This window comes from Ambystoma mexicanum, chromosome 6q (assembly GCF_040938575.1).
Source record: "Ambystoma mexicanum isolate Mex_15411 chromosome 6q, UKY_AmexF1_1, whole genome shotgun sequence".
In the NCBI taxonomy this organism is placed as follows: Eukaryota; Metazoa; Chordata; class Amphibia; order Caudata; family Ambystomatidae; genus Ambystoma; species Ambystoma mexicanum.
In genome coordinates this window covers 1,670,269,431-1,670,291,290 of record NC_090937.1, presented here as the reverse complement: position 1 = coordinate 1,670,291,290, position 21,860 = coordinate 1,670,269,431, and the positions used below count along the sequence as shown (strand labels likewise).

The 21,860-nt window shown below is 44.7% G+C and overlaps 1 protein-coding gene across 1 annotated transcript in view; it reads right to left on the bottom strand.

The window, feature by feature from the left end:
- Nucleotides 1-21,860, bottom strand: part of LOC138515428 (zinc finger protein 208-like) — a 410,867-nt gene that overhangs the window by 351,518 nt on the left and 37,489 nt on the right. The window contains exon 3 of the mRNA XM_069630272.1: nucleotides 11,506-11,610. The gene's annotated coding sequence lies outside the window, so the exon portion shown is untranslated. The remainder of the gene's footprint in view (nucleotides 1-11,505; nucleotides 11,611-21,860) is intronic.

Here is a 21,860-nt window from a genome sequence, read left to right as displayed (position 1 = left end):
AAGGGTCAGGCAAAGTCAGGCAATTGACCAAAATCACACACACACCTGACTGCCCTTTCCCTACCCCGCAGGTATAAAAGGTGGAGCACGAGAGCACACTACAAGCAAGACAGGACGCAAAGCGAGACAGCTATCCCAGTACGGCAATTCAAGAGGAGGAGAAAGGCGGCGAGAACCGAGGAATGAAGCAACCTTGTCCTTTTCGACACAGACCCGTGAAAAATCCAGCCAAGAAATAGTAAGGCCACGAACAATAACCAACACGTGTTGCAGCAGATGCCAATGGTACACAGAGCATGCCTCTGCTGATAAGCAGGACAGAGGAGACGCCTGTTACCGTGGTACAGTCCTTGACACCAGATATAAGAAACGCCAAGCGGTTCAACACAGCCGATGAGTCGAAGGGAGAGCCGATAAGAAATCAAACTGTGTTGAGCAAAAGTCGCAAAGTAGCAACTTAAGGGAAGTTCAAAGAACTGTTAACATAAAGGGAAAACAGGCTGCAAAGGGGTCAGGCGCCACGTGGGTGCTCACTAGAGACTCTGGTTAATCCCGCATTTGTTGGAACTACTGATACCAGAAGGCCTTAGGAGGGCCACAAGGGAACGGTCAAAGTGGTGATGCAGGGGTCTAGCAAAATCCTCTGCACATTCGAAAGTCTTTGACCGACAAACCATTGAAAGCTACAGCAGACAAATCCTGTGTTATGAGAAAAGAGAAGGAACTGTATGTTTGTCAAGAGTGAACCCGACAGAGGGATGTCAACAGTTTTTTGTCTAAAAAGACATTAAGATTTGTGATTCCACAGGTACAAGTGCTTCAAGCAGAAGCTAACAGTCGAGAGGGGTCTGAGCCCGGAAGAAGAGGATGCAGGGGTGAAAAGCTATCACCCAATGACATTTGGAATAAAAGCCTTTGTGAACCCGATAGAGGGAGGCTGACATTTGAGAGGGGCATGCGCACAGAAGAGGGGGACTCAAGGGTGAAGAACCATCACCCTAAATACAACTTAAAAGGAACTTCTCATTTATTATCTTTTAATAAACCAGCTCCTCGAAGGCATGAGACTTTTGAGAGAAAAGAGACTTGGCCATAGAGGCTCCTGAAAGCTGAGAACGGGACTATTGTCTCATGCTGGAAAAGCTTGAGAGTGTGCTGTGCTCAAAGGTCCCACCTTGTCCCGTGCTCAAACGTGGGGAAGGGAGACCCCGGCTACTGCATCCTGAAATATTATTTGAGAACACTTCTTTCTTTCTTATGAATCCTATCCCACACTCTTATTGTATTTAGTTGTAAGGTTTGGCAATAGGATTTTTTAGTATAGGGCCTTTTTGATTTGACAAGACGCCACAAGGACTGCCTTATTTTTCATTTGATGGTCGAAGCTTGCTCCCATCTTAGATTTAGGTTTAGATTACGAGTTTTTCCAAACTGCACATTCAGTTTAATAAACACCCTTGAACTGTGATCACTTGTGTCTGTCTTTACTGTTGGCACCATGAGTTCCTTACGGAGGGAAAGGACAGTGGGGCGGGGGTCCACAGTACCATGGCCCACAGTGGCAACCAGAAGGACAGCAGCGAGGAAGAGGTGGATTTTGAGGAGCAAGGGGAGGGGACTTTGGGGGAGGATGGCCCAGGAGGGTTGGGGTGAATGGGGCCGTCACAATGCTGGAACTGTGGGACATGGGGGCATTTTGCGAGGCAATGTAGGAGCAGACCAGGGATGGGGTATAACTAAGGCCCAGGGTTGGCACTCAGAATGACGTCTATATGCTACGAGGTACACCATACATACACAGTTACCCCCTGCGCAGTAGCAGCAAGCAGTACAATACACACCCCAACACTCACTGCAACAGGGAGGTGACACAACCTCATTCAACGGAACATCAAATGGTACGGTCAGCCTTATTAGAGGCGCAGCTGTTGTGGGGGGAAACCTATCCTGATTAGGAGAGGCCACAGAGAACTCTTGCGTGTCCGGTCTTGTCAATGACCCTCAACCCTGATGAGGAACCCTTGGTGGGGGCAGAGATAGGAAATAACCAATTCATTTTTATGGTTGATTCGGGTCCATTAAAATCATGCATCAGTGAGGGGGACTTCCCATTATCAGGCAAAACTCTTGACATGCAGGGCTTCTCTGGGGCTATTTCTACAGTTCCGTACACAACAGATCTGGATGTAAAGGTGGCTGGGAAGGTGGTGCACGCTCCCTTATTGTATTCAGGAACCTTTCCTGCCAACTTGCTGGGCAGGGATCTGCTCAGCAAGTTGAATATGACAATTCTGTTCACAGATCAAGGCATTGTTTGTGCCACGCCAGGAATGTGTGCAATAAGAGCAATAGTGGCGATGCATGCAATGGCAGGGGAGGTGGTGGTCCGGGGATACCCGTAGACCCAGACATGCTTATCTATGGAATAACAGTACTTGTGGAAGCGGTGCCACAGATTGCAAAGAACTGTTGGAGGGTGCCGACAGATTTTATTTTTCACTCAGTAGTGTCCCTGGAATTGGTGGCGGGCACAATCATGTCCCTAGACCTGCCAGGGTTGTTGGCATCAGCGGAGAGAGTGGTTGTACTAGGAACAGACAGGCACAGGTGCGAGTGGCGTACAGTGCTTTGCATTGACCCCACTGTACCTCTTAAGGAAGTGATAGATGCAGAATTGTTTGAGAATAATGAAAGTGACAGAAAAGATTCTAGAGATTTGTATTCCCTGTGAGATTATGGTGCAATATCGAAAGAAAAGTGCAATGCCCCCTGATGGCTGTTGTGGGCCGCACCCTTTCATTGAACAAGACTTAGGATATGTACCTGAGCAGTTGTGGACAACCAACCCACATGATGGGCTCTTAAAAGAGGCCACCCCAGTACAGATAACGCTAAGGCAGAAGCAGTGCTACCCCTGGTGAAACAGTACCCACTATCAAGAGAGGCAGAGGAGGGAAATAGAGACACAATACTGGCCCTGCTCAATCAAGAGATAATACGCCTAACTGGGTAACACAGCGATCTACCCTGTGAAAAAGGAAACAGAGGGCAATTGGAAAATGATCCAGGATTCATGCGTCCTAGATTATGTGGTACAGGAGTTTCCTGTGGTCACCAACCCTGTCACCATTCTATCTAGTATCCCCAAGGAGGCGACCTACTTTACAGTGGTTGGTCTAAAGAACCCCTTCTCTTCGATACCTCTGCATCCCGATTCACAATATCTGACCATGTTAACCCATGGCTGAAAGCACTACGAACATACTCGTTTGCCTCAGGCGTACTGCGAGAACCCAAGCCTTTTCAACAGAATATTACACGGCAATCTAGGAAACATCCAAATGCCCAGTACGATCATCCAGTACGTGGATGGCCTACTTATCTGTAGCGATAATGAGCAACACGGCCGGAGGGACTCCATCACACTATTGCAGTTACTAGCCCGGAAGGAGTACAAGGTTGACAAAGCCAAACTACAGTACTGCCAACAGGAAGTGCTGTTTTAGCCCAGTTAAAATCAACAAACAGCAAAATAATAATACCAGACAGAGCAGCGTATGTGCAGGCACCCCCCCAGCCCATAACAGTAAAAGACATGCAGAAATTCTTAGGGCTATGCAACTACTGCAGGGCATGGATTTTGGACTGTGCAGCATATACTAGGCTGCCCCTGCAGGCCCTCAAGGAAGCATAAAAAGGCAATCACAAACTCGAATGGACAGCAGACATGATCAAAAATGTTAATGACTTAATGGAAGTGACATCTACAGCCCCAGTGCTTGCCACCCCAGACTATACACAGGAATTTTATATTTTCTCACATTCTAATGTTAAAGGACATTTGTACCGCACAATATCACCACCGGAGTGGTCCCCTGTCGCTCTGGCGGCTCTGAAAGAGGGAGGGATGGTGAGTTAGAGGGAGGAGGCTGGAAAAGTGCAAGAGTGCAGTGATGTGCTGTTGGCAGCCTCAGCCCGGTGGGTCCGTCGGCTGGGCCTGGGGTGTATGCGGCCGGTAGTCTTCGTGTACTGATGTGCGAGTCTATGTGTGTTTATTGTTTTGTTGTTGCAGTGCAGTGAAGTTTGTGCGGTTTGTTGTGCTGGAGATTTATGGTTGTGTTTGTTTTGGAGTTTGTGAGGTGTATGAAGAGGAGGAAATTGTTAGTGGTATTGGTTAGTTGGCATCTCTATCCTGAATTGACCAAAAGGGCTCGTGTAATCTCACCTGATGGGGTGCTTGGGCACCTAGTGCCTCTGAAGGTCTGTGCCAGTTTTGCATTCGAGGCCCCTTGAACATCTTGCTGCCTCCTCCGCCCGCTCCATCACCAACCTTGCATGTTCCTCACCCCCACCCACATGGCTAGTGCACCTGCCAGTGTCCATACCTCAGTTAGTGTGGTGATTGGTGGTATCTCACCAGTTCCACAACCCAGCAGTACCTACCTAGTTGTAGCTAAATGGGCGGTTGGGGATGGTAAGGATTGGCTCGGGTTGTTGCCTCCATCTCCATGAGACTCGCATGTGAACCACTCTGTCCGGCGTCACCCCTCCCAGTGCCCTGAGTGCTTCTCAGTCGGTTCTGGGAGCTTGTCAATGGGCAAGCGTTCGTTGTCAGAAAAGTTCCACAATTGTAATGGAGTGTTCCGTCACTTTGTACGTGGAGCATTCAGTGTTCAGCCTTTTAGAGAGGTCAAAATCTAGCCTGACCACACAGAGAGCTTCAGCATTTGAAATGATCCTCTGAAGCCCAAACATCTAGGTTGTACGGTGCAGAACAGTGAACCCTGCCACCTTTTTGACAGAGGTGTGTACAGAAGTGGATTTAGCAGTGTATGACTGTGTCACGTATGACGGGCAGGAAGATGACATTCCTAAGGCAAGGGATATGAGTCCAGAAATTACCCTACCAAAGCATAGAAGGTATATTATGTTCCCGAAAACCAATCGCATCATATGCCCTACATCGCCAACACAGAATCGTCAGCATAACCAGAGAGCGTCCATTTTGTGTCCTAGATCTGCCATTTGCTTTCTTTGCCCTTCTGTTAAACGCTTTGCAAAATGTATTTTATTTCATAAAGCTCATGCACGGAGCAAGGCCACAGTTTACATGTTGAGAGACCAGCCCAGACAGAAATGCCAGGCAGTAGAGAAATACATTGTTTTCCTCCCTCACAAGTCATTGAAGACGAGCAGAGAGTCATTTAATCACGAGGCCAGGTGCCGGCCGGTCTTGCTGAAACTGTAGAAACAGGCCGTTAAAGCATGAATTATACTTCTCCTAGCAGCCCCCCTTCGGTGCCCTCCTTAGATCAGGCTGACCCCTAGTTCACGAATAGAAACCAGAAGATAACATACTTTGGAACGTGTCTCTCCAATGAACACAGTTTCCTCGCTAAACAAGTGCCTTGTGTTCTTCATAACAAAGAACTATGTCTGCTTACCGCAAATTGCAACTGTTGCTATAACAAGTAATATAGATTGAATAAGAAACATGTCATAATGTGTCATATTTGTCATAATTGTCAATTACCGAACCCTAGCTCAAGAAGATACATTATGGGTGGTTTTGATGTGTCACAAAGAGATCGTACGATTGTCTTTTTGTATATATGATACTGTTATAGAATGTTTGCTCTCTTGCGTCTCACGAGGTCTGGGTGACACACCTTGCGAGATGTTAGACCCAGTCGGCCGACTGAGAATATTTGCTTTGCAATAAACCCTAGTACTTGGAAATCGATCCTCGCGTCCGTCGTATCACTTGGTGTATGGTGATTGTGCCTTGTTTCCATGCGCGAGGGTCTTCAGGGCCTAGCAGGGAGAGTCCATTGGAGGAGGGGGAGGTTCTCTTTGTTGACGGGTCAGCAACAATTGACCAAGGGACGGCCAGAGAGATTCGGACGCCGCAGTAGTGCGCCTCGAGGGAGGAGAATATGAGACACTTTTTATGAAAAGATTTCTGATGCATTACTCATCCCAAGCAGCAGAACTCATAGCACTCATTAAGGTGCTGCGGGCGTTGCAAGGATGCCACATGGCCATTTATTCCGACTCGGTATACGTCACTACAACAGTGCATGCCGGTCTGCCGCAGTGGAAAAGGAGGGGTTTCCAGGGAGCAGACTGTTCCCCAGTACAGCATGCCGCTCTGCTAGACATATTGATTTCCGCATTGTCCCAGCCCTCTTTAGTGGCGGTCAGTAAGTGTGCCGCCCATACCAATAACACAGACGTAATTTCACTGGGGAACGCCGCAGACGCGGCGGCCAAATTTGCAGCTTATCTCCCGGTATCCACACTTGCTGAATATGTTGTAACCACGCCCTCAACTAATCAACAGAACACCCCATATACAGCAATGCCTATTGTACAGCTTATAGAACTACTAGACTTATGGCGGCAGGAATGCACTAGCAAGGCAGTATTGCTGTATGAACTGTTAACAATAGCTTTTGATCAGCTACACCACCCCTCCCACAGTTGAAAGCAAGACACTCCGGCCGACATACAGGACGATTGGTTTGTGCCCAATCTCCAGGCGCACCTCACTAGCATGATCATACACTACACCACATGCCAAACTTTCAGCACAGACATGATGGTCCAAATTTATGGGGCATGTTGCCCAGCCCTATTTGGCATTCCTCGAGCTACACATAGGCTGCGTGAACCTGGGGGAAAGATGCAATGGATCCCGATATTTAATTGCTGTGGTCTACCATTGTGGTCTACCATTTTTCACAGTGGTTTGAAGCTGGACCTTGTGCACATCCGAATGACAAATGTGCAGCCAAATTCTTGGTTCATGAAGTTTTCCCCCGATGGTGCATGTGCGATATGTTAAGGTCCGATAACTGCATTCAATGGGCTCTTTACGGAGATCACAGCACTACCTGGTATTAAGCACTGGCTGTGTTCAATTTATCACCCCCAGGTCAACAGCGTTGTGGTGAGGATCAATGGGCTTCTCAAAAAGCAAACTATCTAAGCTTTGCACCAAAGAAATGGGTGCATTGCTTACCATTGGCGCTCTTCAGTTTATGCACACAACCCAGCAAAGACCATCATTTATCACCCCATGACGTGGTTGATGGTCGGCGCATAAACACACCCATATCCCTAGTCAGTAGGGTATCTGCTGCTCATAAGGCAGCAGCAGTTTTAGGTGAAGAATTCAAAGAGTAGTTGACAACACTAATACGTGCAATTAAATGCATCTCCTGACAGATTGCACCGCCCTGCAAGAGGACACACTGAACACTGTAAACACGACAGCAACAGACTCCCCGCCTGCCGAACCGCTGCTGCCTGGAGAATTTAGCTTGGTGTAATAGGCCACCGTCCTGTCATGTATCCAGGTTCATGACGGTGACCTGTTGTGTTATTTCTTGTAGCCAGACTTTTTCATCCTGTTCTGGCCATTCCCCTCTGACAAATAGCTTGTGCAGAAGGTGCTCCTTAGCCATATCGATTTCTACTACGGTCATTTTGGACATGTTCTTTCTTTATTAATTGATTTATTTATGGAAGGGTAACCTGCATTCGATTGCTTTCTGTCTATTTTGGGGTTGATTTAGTTTTAATTTTTAGACACAGGCCTGGTACTTAGAGTATTTGCTTTTTTGGGGGGTAGGAGGGTGCTTGTAACACAGTATTCCAACCACACAAAGTAGCACTACCTTGCAGGTTAGTCTGCTGTGTTAGACTGCCACGGGTGGTAACCAAACTCAATCTCGGACTCGAGCCCCCAAATTTATTAAGGATTTCAATCAGACAACACACGTCTTTGTCTCGGCCTAGTATGCGGCGCACAACTGAAATGCTTATCTCTTTATATTATATAGATTCAATATTGAGATGGTACACCGCTCATATCACACCCCCTTTTCAAATACACCGGGTCACAATGGACCATGAACTAGGCTGGTTGGTAAAATACAATATTTATTTATTTTAAAATTCAAAAGAAATCATACACTTTTTAATATGGGGAATCAATCACCAATGTGGTGATAATTAAAATGAGAATGTGAGTAATGCACAAGGTTTACCCTTCTAGTAGAACATATACACAGCACAGCGGAATAGGAGCACTTTGTGATTTAGGAAAGATAGCATTTCCCCCTGCAATGTTCCCTTAACCCACAAAAAATCAATTCTGAGTGGATAAACAGAAGCAGCAGGTAATCAGGAATAAGAAAGAGGAAACGGAATCCAAATCTGGCCTTTTAAACCCCTTGCAATGTTATGAAATAACACTCGGAAATGGACAAATAAATAATGAATGTGTGTTAAAAACCTAGATGTAAATATAATTCCTCACTAAAGCAACAATGCAAAGACACTAATAAGCACAACAAATGGATTACCAAGAGCATACAGTTCGAAAATTAGTGGAAAGTTTAAAACAGATTGCAGAAAAATGACACGTGTAAAAGTTGCATTTTTTCAATTCCCGCCTTAAATTACCCAAACGGTTTTTAATAAAAATGGGTGAAATACACTGATTTGGAGTGCGGTTGGGCTGGGGGGTAGAGGTATATCCCAGGGATATTCTAGAAGTGAAACTAGATCTCTAGCTATGAAACTGGATGAGTTATGCAAGATCTAAAAAAGTGCACTTTGAGTAAAATGAAGGTGTGAAATAGGAAAGGAAATCAGTTGTGACGAGAATAGTTTTACTCTAAACTAGGGTATTCAGGCTAGACCACCGAAGATGACACAGTAAGATCCAGGGTTGATTTGCAACTTCAACCCTGTCACCCCAGTGCCCGACCCTGGTGGAAACCAGTCCGATCACTCGAAATATGACTAATGGCATAGGATTATACAAGACAAAATTGAAAAGAGAGATGGCGCTAGCACTAGAAATCAAGGGCAGAGTTGCAGGGATAATTCTGACAGTTTTAAAAGTTACCAGGATAAGGATAGGATAGCTTAGAGAGTGGGATAAGGACAACGACAAGACGAGGTATACTATGGCTTTCTATGGGGTGGTGATTGATACTTCCAGTCCACTTTTAGTTTTGGGATTTTTGGACTGTCAATAGGGTCTGGTCACAACACGGTGGTGCGCCTGGCAAACAGCTGAGCAGTTCTGGTCACCGGATGGCACTTCTGGACTGGCAATACTGGTCACTGGATACTAAAGATCAGCTGGGTGGCAGAATTTTAGCGGGCATGCAGTGAGGGGGCAGTAAGTCAGGCTGGTTCAGGATGCAAAATGTACCACAGCTTTCCCCTTTTTAATGGGAGATTAGTGGGTTTTCAGAATTGAGGCGTTGTTGGGATAGGATCAGCACTGCTTGGGTTCTGCAGTGGGCCCCGGAGTAGAGTCAGCAATTCTTTGGCCTTGTAGTTGGGATCTGGAATCTGGATGATTAATGTACCAGGAACGCAGCGCAGGAACTTCAGGAAGAGTGTCTCCTAAAGTCTTGTCAGGGACTCTGATTTATAATGCATAGTGACATCATCAAAGTATATGGCTGGGGCAGGCTTAACAAAACATGCCTCTAACAACTAGATTGGACACGGGTAATAGTCTCTGCCTCGCTCTCAGCTGGTTGGATTTCCAGAAAACGATGTCAGATTTATGATTTGAGTTTTACAATGTCCAAAACCTCCCACAATTACTTTACCTAAAATCCATTTTTGCCCTAAATGGCATCTTCATACAGTGGAAACATCTAAACACTTACATAAGCAGGTTACATATTTTATGCAGCACATAGCAGTCCAATCCTCCAGTTTGTGAGACCTTGTTTCGCCCTTCTACCAGTTTTTTGCGCTTTTTAATGGGATTTATATTACTCAAAATTCTATAACTTTATAAATGGGTGTGGATGTTCAGAAGGGATGTATGTACAAAACTTTGCATTTGCAACATGGATGCTTTTCTTGTAATCCGCATTACTTAGCCATTTCTGTCCCCAAAGTGTCAGTGAATTCTACCATGTCTTCAAAGAAAGCCCATAAAATCACTTCTAAACTGCGAAATTGTTATCTTCTTACAAGGTCTTTCTGCAGAGATAAAAGTATTTAAAGTTTATTTATGAATTGGTCTCTGGAAGCAAATGGCAATCCTTTGTCACTGGACCAACTTTTTTTCCTCTCTTCAGCAGCCACCAACTGTCACTTATTCCAGAGCAAGGTGGGGGGTTACAGCTTGATTGAAGGTTTATTTCCCCTCCCTACTTATCACTTCCCTGTACTGGAAGTTTCATTGTCAGTGGGTTCAGCCCAGACTAAATTCTTTCCAGCCTAGTAATTATCAGTGGGGTGTGGCTCCCTTCCTAGGGGGAAGCTTTACCTCTGCCAACCGGAATAACCTGTTTTTGACAGCTTGCAAATCCAGCCAAGGCGGTTTAAAACTTTATTTTCTCATATTTGGTCCTGAATTAAAACAAGCCTATGGAATAAAATAGCCCATGTGTGTATTATCACCAGCAACAAAACCCCTTCACATGGCTAGGTAATGGCAGGCTTTCATTCAACAGTTTACTTTTTAAACAGGTATTTTTCTCCTTTAGTTTAGCAACGCCCATTTTCTACACGTGGTGCACAGCTGGCATTTCTTTTTACATTTGTTTTTGCATCTTAATCAGGTTCCCACTCTGTCCTACAGCCATGGTTATTTTCCTGAGTGCAGGGGTTTTGTCTGAAGCACAGATGTACAGAAACCGATATGGCTCAGATAGCTGGAGTCTCTTTTGAACTACCGAGCTTTGATATATTTGTAAAGAAATGAACAGTTTTTCCAGTGCAGGAAAAGTGAAGCTCCTTGTTGATTTTTCTCAAAGTTGGTTTGACAGGGCCTGTCATTCAGAAATCATGCCTGGTTTGGCTGAAGCACAATGAGATATCCTGGGCATGACAGGGCCTTATTGATCACAGTGGTTTAAGAAAGAACAGACGGAATTAGCATCATAGCAGCATTTTATTTTAAAGGTGAAAACGTTTCTTTTTTTCAATGGGGATTTTGGGGTTTTCAGCAAAGCAGTGCTGCCTTTTCAATTTTGTATATGTCAGAACACACTGGCACGCTATTTCAGTGTGTCCCCTTGTTCCATCCTGCCCAATGTATGCTTGGCAAGAAGGTGCAGTCATCTTTCTTTTGCTGCAAAACGCAGGCTTGAGGCCATGGCGCTCACAGGAGCCAGCACAACCATTTAGCTGTTTCTGCACAAATGCAGCTTTGTGATGTGGGCAAATACTGTTGAGTGGGTCAATATATCCCACAATGGCCCCTACGAAGTGGTGTTTTCAAACCCCCCCCTCGCTGTAAAAGTGAAGGGGCTTCATTATTGGATCCACCTATCTGATGTCCGCAGGGCACCCCCAAACAGTACACAATTGTCTTAAAGGCACCGAGCATGTACCCCATCACTAGACATTGGCTAAAATTGCACATTTCCTCTCAACCCATATCTCATTTGTGCGCACATACAAATGTTTAAACGTAAACATTTTATAAAATGTCTTTCTCTCTTTCTTGTTACATACTGTTTCTCTTCCTTTCTCTCTTGTTCTTTATCCTTCTTTCTACTTCTTCTCTTTGCCCTTCTTTCCTCCTTGATTTTTTCTTTCCTTTATGTGCATTCTTATATCCTTATAGGAGAGAAGACGATGGAACCAGCATCATTAGATACATCTATATATGTTAGAAAATATTATAGCTATCAAAATGTTCCTAGATGCTCATATTCGCAAATGTGTGGCATGCATTTTAGTGCAGCAGTATTTACCATTTTAATGTTCATATTAGGGAGTCATTGGAGAACATCTTTTATATGGGGACATCATATAAAAGAGGGGGATTTGGGAGTACATACACAAACATCACCAACATCACTGTAAATATGTATATATAAACTGGACTATTGCAATGCCATCCTAGCTGGGACCGCAACCAAAAACATCAACAAACTCCAATTGCTCCAAAATAACGCTCTCAGAGCTGTTTGGGACATTAAATGCTCCGATCACATCTCACAAATCAGTTGGGAGGCTTATTTGCTCCCCATCAAAGCATGTATTGACTAAAAACTCCTTACTATCACCTATTGCTGCTTACACAACACTGACACCCCACCTCATGAACCGTATCACCAAGAAACACAACACACACACTCTTCGCTCCTCCACCACCATCTGCCCTGCACATACCTAGATTTGCCAAAAAGAGAGCCGGGGGCTCCTGCTTTACCACCATTGCTACCACACTCTGGAACGCCCTCCCTCAGCATAGCCAAAACAAAGCCAGTTACACACTCTTCCGAAAGAAAGTAAAAACCTTACTATTGAACAAATATGTATAACTATCTCAGCCGACTGTCCACATTGGAACATCACCTACTATCTATGCTGAAATGTAACCCTGTAACGCACTAATTACTGCCTTCCTAGCGCTGTGATACCTCTGGGTCTGGGCACTTGCAACAAATACAATAAATAAATACATAAATAATAATAGTAAAGTGTGTAATAACAGTTATAGCAGACCAACAAGTATGAGCAAGAGTATGATATTAGAACATGTTTTTCCATTTGTTTTTAAAAGTATTTTATTTTTCATAACATAAGCACTTGTGATGATATTAGCAGTGGAAGTGTTGTGAGTAATTCCTTGGGAACACATAAAAGAATGAAATGGCAAGCACGAAAGGCCAAGTACGATGCATACCATGGGAAAGGCGTTAATGCTATTGAAGATGTACTACACCATGAGATGACCCACAGGTGGTACATGTATATGAGTGCGGTAGGGAGACAAACAGCAAATGGCAGCTGTTACGTGTGTTCACTAATCCTACATGTGTAAGGGGTACCCAAGGTATTAGTACCACAGTAAGTACCAAACATAGAGGCACAGTGCCTGGTTCATCCTGTGCTATGTAGGGTTAAAGCACCTTCCAGTCACACAGAGTACGACTAGAGCTCATCGATACAGACCCCCTGCAATGTAACGATAATCCAAGAGACATTAAATGCCTGCAGCAACTGTATTTGGTGATCCAAGGACTTTGACATGAATTGCAGCGATCAAAAAACCAGTGAAAGTGCACAGAGAAGAAACATACTAACTTTGCTTCCACAGTGAAGGAACTATTTTTATCGGCTCTAATGGACGATGCAACAGGACCCTACTGATTCCAGACCTGAAAAAGCGCACAGCAGCTATAATAATAATAATAATATGGCATTTATATAGCGCTACGCTATGATGGATTACTACTGGGTCTGTGGCCAACTAGTGTATTTGCACCTCCCACCATCATTGATGGGCTACTGGTCGTTGGTCACACTGCAATCAGCACTATTAGTAATCGCAGAACACTTATAAGGGGGGGCCAATACCTGACACAGCCCAACCATTTCTCCTGCATTCGAAGAACAGAACATGTTACCGCCACCAGAATTTCGCATCATACCCGGAAAAGGGCAATACGAGAAACTGCAGAGGAAGAAGAGATCAAACAACCTATCTAGAGACTCAGCTGTATTGCTCGTTGAAATCCCTGAAGAATATAGACTGTTCAGCTCAGCTGTAGGGGTGTCACGGTATTAGTTTTATGACGGTACAATAACCTTCTTGCCAAATGACGGTATATCATGGTTATCGTGGTATAGCAAGTGGAGTTAACTAATCTTAACAAATATTTTCTAAAAGGTCATAAATTGTCAGATTTATCATTACAAACAAAACCAGGCACCCAGGGCCAGAATTGGGCTTTTCAACATACTTTCCACTGAAATGCCACCCCTTGCTTCCACCAAACACACGTGTGGAGAGGAGGAGGGGGGCCCTGCTGCGACTGGCAAAGCGAACTGAATAGCTTTTCTTAGGTTGTCATTTAGGCTTTTAGCTCCCCCACTGGCTACTGGTGAAGATGAACATGTTGCCATCTTGATAACCTGCATGCCACAGATTAATGGAGTCTGATGGTAGTATACGCTTGTGCGCGTACACACACACATGCACACGCACTCTCTCTTTACGTTGCAGCCTTAGTTACTTCCGGGCCAAAAGGTGTTTAGTAATCACGGACATGTTACCCTTTGGTATGGCAGCAGGTAATACCCACAGAGATGAGTAAATTTCGTAGTGTGACTTATTATATGTAAATTCAATGATAGAACCAGGGAAATCCCCCATTGTCATATGTTTAGAAAACATTATCCATTATAAATATATAAACCCCAAAGCCGCCAACCCAAAAGTCCCGGGAGGATAGCTCAGCGGCAACGTGCGTGCATTGGAAGCAAGACCACGAAGCAACACAGGTTCGATCCCCGGGTCCGCGCTTAAAAACCTCTGGGTGTTTAAGCGCGTTATAAATACGCAACTAAGACAAAAATCAATTTCTTTAACAGCGCCTCGATGCCCGCGGGCTGTGTGAGCGCTTTAAAAGAAAAATGTAAATAAAAAAAAAAAAGTAAACCCTTTTCCTTCTTAGCACTGTATTTATTCTTCCTATTGCTAACATACTGATTTTGTGTCAGTCACGTGTGGTTTATGGAATGGCATTAAAAACTGCTCAAACTGAAACTACTTGGCAGACGGCACATCCAACAGTGCCTTACCAAGACTGCGCAGCACTTGCTTACTGCAGCCTTTCCAAATCAGATTGAAAAGCACACTTAACGGTATGAACGGTATACCGGTATAAACAATGTGACGGTTATTATTGTTCAATTAAGTGGTTCACGGTATCTTTAACGGTATACCGTAATACCGTTACATCCCTACTCAGCTGAGACCTTCTTTGCCTCCCTTTTGATTCCCGGCGTACAAGCAGGGGCCAATGCAAAATGGCTTCAAATTGTACGCTGGGAGCTGGTCCAGTTGGCAAATGACACTGAGCATGGGTTCAACGTCATAAAGGTCGAGCTGCATGCTGTAAGGGAGGCCTGGTATCACAGGTATGACACTGACACAAAGGCTACAATTTGCAAAACTTTTATTGAAGTTTCAATGGGGTTGGAGAAACTCCTACTTTTCCCTATAGATGATAACAAGACAGAGCTCATCATTCTGGGCACCACCCTTAACTTAAACAAACTTGACCACCAATACGCTAGCTTTATCATAGATGGCAACTTGAGCAATATGGCCAAGGAAGTTAAAACACTGGGGTTTTACCTCGACGCTACCCTCTCCTTCCACAAACAGGTCAGCTCCATGGCCTCTTCTACAGCTTACACCTGTAAACTAATTAGAGAAGCCAAACCCTTCCTCTCAACTCAAAGCTCTATTACCCTAGCTAGAGCCCTCATCCTATCCAAACTGGACTATTGTAATGCCCTTTATGTCGGAGCCAACAAATAATATATAGCAAAATCCAAATTCTGCAAAATAATGCTCTCAGAGCAGCTCTAAGCATCAAGAAAAGAACATATCACCAACACCAGGAGAGCCAACAATTGGCTTACTACTGACAAAATCCTGCTGAGGATAGCCTCACTCACGCATAAATGCCTCAATAATGCAGCCCCACGCTACCTTATAGACAGATTCACGAGATACACCCATAACATACCCACTAGAACAGCGAACTCCAACCTACTCACAATACCCAGATTCAAACAATCTAAAACTGGAGGGACCAGCTTCCAGGTGAAAGCGGCTCAATACCGGAACTCCCTGCCTCCATCACTAAGAACAACACAAACCTCCCCTCACTTCTGACGCAACTATATCCACTGAGTAAAGGAAAATGACTGGTAATAACCGATTCGGGCCTCCCATGTACATTTTGTTTATGGTTGTTATTGCACCTCCCTTGTACCTGCACTTTTATTCCTTGTATAATTTGTAAACTTTGTACAGCAATGTAACCAAGCTGAGAATATCCTTGTTGCCCTCGTGCCCTGATACCCTCGGGTCTGGAGCGCACTACAAATGAATAAAACAAACAAACAAAGAAACTATATCGAAGATGGGAGTAGTCTCGACCATCAAATAATAAATATGACAGTCTTAGTCAGTCTCGGTCAAATCAAAATGGCCTATGCAAACAAAATCTAAGGCCTGCCCTATATCTTGTACAAAAAGTGTGAAAAGGAGAATATGTATGGAAAGGAAAATCAGTGTTCGAATATGAAGAATAAATGTGACTGAGTCAGCTCTCCTCCCCACGTTGGACAGCACGTGGTAAGACGGTACCTGTAGGCAAGATGACACACTCTGGCTTAGGATCTCAACACAAAGGCATTTCACGACATGGATTGAGGCCTGCCTGGCCTTCCATGTTAAAGTAACTTTCCAACTTTCAAAACACAGTTCACAAAACAGTTCACCTTGGGCCATCTCTGTCGGGCTCGGACCTGACAGACACAAGTGACCACAGTTCAAGTGTGTTTATTGAACTTCAAAATTGTTTTGATAACCTAACTAAATCTACTGATGGAAGCAAGCTACGACCATCAAATAATAATTGTGCAGTCTTAGTGGTACCTGTGTCCAAGTAAAAGGGCCTATACTAAAAAAAAAACAATCCTTACCTGTAAACCTGTAAATACAAATAGTGTGGGTAACGATGATATATAAAGAAAGAAGTGTTCAAAATGATATGCCAGGTTGTTCAGGCCATTGGCCTCCCTTCCCCACGTTTTCAGCACAGGATAAGGAGGTTCTCTGGCTTCTTTCGCACGAGGAAACAGTTCAAATCTTTAGCATCAGAGCCTTCAATGCGCGAGTCACCTTGCATTAAAAAGTCTCTTTGCTCAAGAGGACCTGATGCAATTAACCAAACAAGTTCTTCTTCTTCTTCCATTTGCACAAGTATTCAGTTCGGGTGGTACACAATTCACCTCGGATCCCCCTCAGCCGGGCTCAGATCCCTTTTTCACAATATTTGTCACCTTATATCCCCCTCATCCGGGCAGGGTGGGATAAAGGTGTTGTTAGAGGGAAGGGGATACCATGTCTCGCCATCCGTTGTCCCACTTCCACTCCCCGAAGACCCCTCATACAGGTGATCCTCCCGCACTCGTCCTTCCCCAGGAACTGGATCCAAAAGCTATGGCCGTGTCCTTGCCACCTGGATGACAGATCACTGGGGACTAGCGGGCGAGACAACTTGTGGTTTCTCACACCTCTTAAAGCAAAAGTACAGTTCACCAAAATGTTCACACCATTCCCCCTCCGCCTGGCTCAGACCTTTCAAAGCAAACGTTCAAACCGGTCTCCCTCGATCGGGCTCAGACCTTTCACAGCAAAACAAAACACTTGCAGGGATCCCCTTCCCCTAACTTATTATACCTTCCCCCCCCCCCTCAGTCGGGCTTGGACCGTTTCCTGATGTTGAAGACTTTTGAATGTGCGTGGCTTATTTTCTACTGACCTCCGCAGGACCACTTTGACCATCCAGGTCTCAATTCACACTCCTATGTTATTTGCCCCAGTGCTTCCTGGTCTGGGTAGTTCACTGTATTATGCACCAAAGTTCAACATTAACCTTTCTCTTTCCCCTCGCCTCGGGGTCAATTATTTTAATCACCTCGCTTTGTTCATTCACTTTATCGCTACAAACGTTTCACCTTTCACAGAGACTTTCGAATGGACTACTTCCTTTCACCGGACCACTTTGTTACTCAGTATTACTGACCTTCCAGCTATTGTTACTTCAAAGTTCATTTGCAGTTCTGCCTTTCTTCGCGTCTCATCCATACGCATGCAGTCTTGGATTGTGCGATATATTGTTGCTACTTCAATCATTCTTTAGCACATACCGGTCTCTCACGTTGCTTGCCAATTCACCGGCTGTGTGAGTTCCTTTCTTGTTTTCCAGTTTGCAAGTCAAGGTTAGTACCACAGGCTTAGCCTCGCCTCCCTGACTCGGTCATTCAACCGGGAGGGTCGCTGGCATCCTTGAAACACAATGCAGCCTTCTTGTTTGTGATTCGGCCTTCTCCACGTGTCTTGCAAAGCCTTTTGGAGGCAACAACCTCCTGCACTCCTGGGCTTCAGCACCCGTGGCTCTCGTCCCTCCACTAGAAGGCAAGAAATCACTACAAAACTGGACCACCGAAAGAAATATCTGATGCTAAACTGAAAATGATCAAACTAAGCTGAAGGGTTAACCTAAAGCAGACGCAACCCACATAACCCTCAACAAAGCCTAGTAATAACTCTCTAACACTCTGCATACCCAACAACCAACACAGACCTTCAACACAAAACACACAAAGTACAGACAATTCTACCAACTCTCCACAACACCCAATACGCACATGAAACACCCACATATAACCACACATAAAACATCACACAATGCCAATCGACTAAAACCATACCAGCAAGCAGAACATCAAAGCTCACCTGCACGTGTCCCTCCCAACCCTGCTATTAAACCACCCCAACTCCTTTCCTTTTCAGATCCGCCAGAGCACCTGGAGACCATGAAAAATGGCAGCAGTGCACGGTAGAAGTCACAATAACATAACATAATGTAGTAACATCCTTGGATATGAGAGTATGGCCATGGTATACGAAAACATTATACTGGGCACTGGCAGGGTGTGACCTGTGACTTGAATGGTGTTTGGGAATGCGAGTTGGACCTACGGTGGGGTTTATACCACTGTCGGCTGAACGCCCAGCGGGGGTTGGTACATGCCCTTACGATGCTTTCTCAAACTGGATGAGTAATGAGGATACATCAAAGCTTTGAATACAGATTCGGACAAGCCCACAATAACATCACAACCCGAGTCTTACCTACTTACCAATATTGAGACTACAGTTGTTACATTTCCTGAGCCTTCCCATATATCAGATTGGACTTGCTATTTATTACATTCTGTTCTTTTCACCAGGCAGAGAAACAATATGATATCCAAAATGATCAATTCATATAAAGCATGGCCCGGAACCACAGTGGTAACAGCCTGGCGAGAACTTGGTACCAATGTCAGTTTGGTATCAGACACAGTCAACCTACACCTAGATGGCGCCTGGGTATTGTGAGTTAAAGGACCATGATGTTAGTTTGAGGAAGAATAGAGAACTCCTAATACATTTAGAGTGCTATTTACTGACCATTTTAGACTCCACAAATGGTAATCGATAGTAAAAGTGTACTCAAATACCACATATGCACAGAGACAGTCTTCAGGAGATCTGGATAATCGAACGTGCAGAGTAATTCAGCGGTGCACTCTCCAGGGATGGATCTAGGATAGTTTATGAAGTACATGCAGGTATACAACCAAAGGCTTTAGTACAATACAGTGTCAACATTGGAAAGAACTGGCTATCGATATTTGGTATTAAATGCAAAAGTGCCACAGTATTATTCACTATTCCCCTGTCTGCTTTCCAGGTCACAACTCACTACTGTGACGAATCATAGCATCAGGTCACTTCTCCCCAGGGGGCGGGGCCCATTCCTGCGAGGCCACTACCCAATATAGGAGAAGGGAGATATTCTTTGGGTTTTTCCCCTATTGAAATAGTGAACTGTTCTATGAACTTATATGATCTAGAAACTGTCAAAGTTGACTGGAACTGGGTTCCATTTGATAATGTCCCCGCAGAAATGTCACCATACAAGAATGGCGCCTTTTTTCGCGGCGACATAATCATATGGAACCTGCAGGGGACACCCCCGCAACCCGCACTGTTTTTGAAATGGAGCAGGGGACACCCCCTAAACCCCCGCTCCCATTTACCCCATATATTGTCCCCATAAATAATGTCACCTATGCCGTTTCCCGGCGACTATATGTATGGCGACTTTATTTATGGGGACAATATTGCCTGATAGCCTGGAACTGTGGTTGGCCAGGAGAAGGGAGAGATTCTCCTGGTTATTTCCCCTATTGCAAAATTGAACTGTTGTATGAACATGGCGAATACGCACTTAGGGCAGACTTTCTTTATTAACAGAGGAAGAGAAGTATTCTCCTGGTGTATCACATGTTTATGTTTTGTTATTAGTGGCAGGGCTAGGGTAGGAGTTTGGACAGTGGACGGCTATATTGTTCAAGACTTTCATCCTGACGCCATGTGCCCCTTTTTTTACTTTGGTTTGGTTAAGTAAATCCCTGATAGGGAAAGGTAGGCTCTTTCTTTATTATTTAAATAAACATAACATGTTAAAATGCACATCTGTGTCCGTCTCCTCAATCCAGCACGCCGCACTACCCAAACTGCACATGAGAGGCTGGAATCCGGTTGGAACAAGAGGAAGAAGAGCTATTTGGAGGATGACAGAAAAGGAAAGTAGTTGATGAAATATGGAATGGGGCAAAAACTACTCTTGCAACTTGGGATATTTACAAAGGGGCACATTTAAATGGCTGAATAGACAAACTAGAAAAGGTCACTCTGCTTTTATCTGGGGCAGTGCTTTCAAGCAGTAAGGCACATGGGCAGGATGTAGCTGGGAATGGGTGACCCATCACAAAGTATGGGTGATGAAGCTGCCGGACAGTACCTCCCGATACCTAGTCTCTGCCCTGGGATGACCCCAGATTTGTGGTTTAGCATTGGCTCAAATTGGGAAGTATGGCCTTTGCAGTACCCATAGTTGCAATTTTTAAACTGGATAAAGGACAGATAATACTGGTTGGAAATAGTGTGTGTTGGGAAGGAGAAGGATCGAGATATGCTCTGGTAGGAAGGCAGCTGTTTGGAGGGCAAGATAAGTGCGTAGAATAGGTTGCAGCACCAGAAACAGATGTGTATTTTACAACTCATACAGAGTCAAGATGATACACTGTCTTCTGGCCATCTATAGAAAGAAGAATGGTAAAGATGTATGTTGAATTTATGAAGGGCTGGCCCAGGTTAATGCCACACAGGTTTGAAGGGCTTGATAAGGTAAAGAAAGTCATTAGGAAGATAAAAGATGTAACAAGGAGCATGCAGGTTTTAGAGACAATATGTAATGAGGAGAAATGCATGTTCGAAGTTGCACATCGTAAAGCTACTCTATGTACTTCAATGGATGTCCTATGCGTGGTAAAACAGGAAGTGTCTGAACAACCTTACATTACCTCCACTGTGTATCTCACACTTTTTTCATGTATCTTGGCCGGGGCAATATAGTATTAAAGACTGTGCTGTACCTGGGAAAAATCTGTGGCAATTAAAACAGGATCCTCCAGCTCACCTGCCTTTAGGTCAACCCCCCGACACCTGTACATTTGTTTTGTTGTAAATTGAACAGGAAACATTAATGCTGAAACAAGAAATGGGACAATTGTTGAGACATGGTAAAAATGCAATGGAAATGTGATGTTGCTGTTCAAAATGAAAATTTAGAAGGTTGCAACTTATTGTGATAGGGCCATTGATCCAGCCCTGTGAGGCGGGCCGTGTCATTCAAGAGTGTCACCCCCCTTGAAAGCAAGGTAAGCCATTGGTAGGGTATGTGGCCAATCTAGACAGGCGGTGGGATATATAAGAAGAAGCTTGGGGTGGGATGCAGTTGGGTGAGGACCGGCAGCAGAGGACGAAATCCAAGAGACCAGAGGAGGCAAGAGCGGGTGGAGTGCTGAGGTGATTGTTAAGGAGGAGGTCTGTGGAGTGTTTGTGTGAGAGAGGGAGATAGTGTCAGTATTATAGGTAGAGTAGGAGTAGTGGTAGAGGTGGTGATAGTAACTGGGAGTAACGAAGTAAAGTAGGCAGTGGGAGTAGTGCGTAAAGGAGATAGTTGGTAGTGGGAACTAGGATTATGCATGGCACCTTATCCTTGGGTGTTCCTGGGGGAGAGAGGTGAGCAGGGCACACGCAATGGAGGTCCGATGAGAGGAAGATAGTGGTAGTAGAGAGGTAGTGGCGGAATAGGAACAGTAGTAGTGGTAAAGCGGGAAGAGCGACATTGAGTGGGAGAGTAGGAGTAGATATT